Source organism: Heteronotia binoei, chromosome 21, assembly GCF_032191835.1.
Source record: "Heteronotia binoei isolate CCM8104 ecotype False Entrance Well chromosome 21, APGP_CSIRO_Hbin_v1, whole genome shotgun sequence".
In the NCBI taxonomy this organism is placed as follows: Eukaryota; Metazoa; Chordata; class Lepidosauria; order Squamata; family Gekkonidae; genus Heteronotia; species Heteronotia binoei.
Genome location: NC_083243.1, coordinates 68,886,049 through 68,888,715, shown reverse-complemented (window position 1 = coordinate 68,888,715; position 2,667 = coordinate 68,886,049).

The following is a 2,667-nucleotide window of genomic DNA, read 5'->3' as shown; positions in this document are numbered from 1 at the left end:
TTTTTTAAAACAACAACAAAGAACCAGAAATCAAATAACCAGCATAAAAACACTGTAAGATCATAAAACACAGTAAGGATATTCAAAAGAGAGTCAATCAGTCAAATAACACAGAAAAGAAGCAGAAATGTTAAAAAGTAGCTAATATCTTTAAATAAAGAAGCCAAATGCTCTACTAAAGAGCACTGCTTCAGCCTGATGATAAAATGCTGTTTGGCGTGAGGCAGGTGTCCTTCAGGGATGGTATTCTCAGTCTTGGCACCATTATTGAAAAGTACCCTCTTATGTGGCCTTCTGCAGAGAGTAACATCTGGAAAAGGGCCTATGAGGCATAGCTGAGTGTGTGGTTTCTTGGAAGCAGGTGGTTCTTTAAGTATTGTGAACCATTTAGGATTTTTTTTAGGATAACATGCACACATGAACATGAAGCTGCCTTCCACTGCATCAGACCATTGTTCCATCAAAGTCAGTATTGTCTACTCAGACTGGCAGGGCAACCCAGGGTCTCAGGTAGGGGTGTGCATTCGGCTCAGCCGAACTGAATCAACCACCGAATCACCTCTGATTCGGCTGTATACGGAATCGCATACAGCTGATTCAATTGGGGCCCATTATGCGGGAGCCGAGTATGGCTCCCCGTATACTTCTGTATAAATATTCGGAAGTATACGGAAGTCAATGGAAAAGGCAGGAAAGGGGCTTCTGCAGCCTCAGGGAAGCTGCTTGCCTCCTTTCCCACCTTTGGTAGCCTTTTCCCGCCTCTCCCATAGCCTCCCTGGGATCAGGGAGGGGGGGAGGGGGAAGAGGAGCCCCAGCAGCCAATCAAAAGCCTGCATTTGCAAAATGCATTGCAAATGCATGCTTTGCAGGGCTGTTGTGTAGCTGATCTCCCAGCCATCAGCAACATTGTTGTTCTTTTGATCTTTTGCTTACTTGGGTATAAGTAAGCACTGTTGTCTGGCCAATCACAGAGCAGTGCTATTTTTTGAAACTGCTATCTGTAGGGCCAGAGAACCTTTTTAAGGAGTCTGCCTGGCTGGACTCCTCCATTGCTGCTGTGTTGGTGTGTGAGAGAGATTGTGCTGTGCTGGCCCTTGGCCTCAGCTGCTGCTGCTCTCTCTCAGCCTTACCAGACTTGCCTGGAGTAGAGAAGACGTCTAAGGTAAGACAGTCTTGGGGTTCTTGTTTTTATTTTAGTTGATAAAAGGACTTTTAAAGACTCAAGAGTCCCTTTACTTATCCATATTTGGATGGTAGGTAGCTTATTTGGGGTTAGGGTTAGGGGGTTCTGCTGGGGGAGGGGGCCTGGGGTGGGGGGTGTTTTTTGCCAATTTGCCCATATCTTACTTTAGTGAGAGGACTTTTAAAAGTGCAGTGTCCTTTTACTTTTCCTGATTTGGATGGCTTGGATTTCTTGGGGTTAGGGTGAAGGTTTTTTTTGAAGGGGGGAGGGGTTGGGAAAGTTCCTGTATTGTTAAAAGTTAAGTTTTTTTTACTGTTTTAAAAGGATTCTGTGTTTGATTTGTTGCTGCTGTGTTGTGCTGCTGTTGTTCCTTTTCTCTTCTGGCTCTGGTACTTTGGGGGGGGTGCTGTTTGGCCTAATTTTCATTGTTTAAAAGGCCACTTTTTTAACAGTTGAGTTTGTGTTGGCCTTCTGTTTGGATCTATTCTCTATTGCTGCAGGTTTTGCATCCTCCTGTCCTGTTGTCCCCCTTTTCCTGGTTCTGGTTTTAGGGGGGGGGGGTGTTGTTGACTGATTTGGCCTAAGGTTTCTTATTGGTGAAAAGGCCACTTTTTTAACAGTTGAGTTACTTGGCCTTCTCCTGTTGTCCCTTTTCCTGGTTCTGTTTTTTTTTTTGGGGGGGGGGGTGTTGTTGACTGATTTGGCCTGAGGTTTCTTATTGGTGAAAAGGCCACTTTTTTAAAAGTTGAGTTGCTTGGCCTTTTCTGATTGTGCTGGTTTTTTGGGGGTGGGTGGGTTAAAAGTTAAGTTTCTTTCTGTCACGTTTTGGTTTTTTTAAATTACCTCTGGTTGGTGTGGGGGTTGGTGAGGGTGTGTGTGGGCTGTGTGGGCTGGGTCACTTTCATGTTTTTATAGAGTTATTTTTGGAGTCTGAGTGTGCTTTCAGTTTGGCTAGGGCCACTAAATAGGCTGCCCCACTAATAAGGGTGTTTTTAGGGTGTTTTTTGAAATTAAAAAAAATAATCCAGTTTAGGGCTTTATCTCCTTTCAAAATTCAAGTAGGCCAGATAGGGGTGATTTAAAAAGATTTTAGGTTTCTCATAAAAGGCAGCATGACTACTAAGCCACATCAGGCTCCCTTTTAAAGAGACTAGGGTTGCAGTGCATCTTGCTTTCAGCCACTGAAAGCTGGTGCATCCTTAGATTTCCATAGGGTAAACCACAGCTTCTCTCAAGTTATAGGAGACACCTGATTTCTAGTTTGCAAGGAAATCAGGTTTGTCCCAGGATCTAGTTAGGAGAAGTTTAACTAGGAGGATATAACAAGGATTGCCTTCATTTCAAGGTAGCCTTTTAAAAACTGTAGCCAGCTAGAGGCAGGATCACCTAGTCTCCTAAACTTTACCAGACTACTACTACCCCAACTGAAAGAGGGACAGGTTAGGGACCAAAAAAACAAACAAACAAGTTTTGATGGGAGGGTT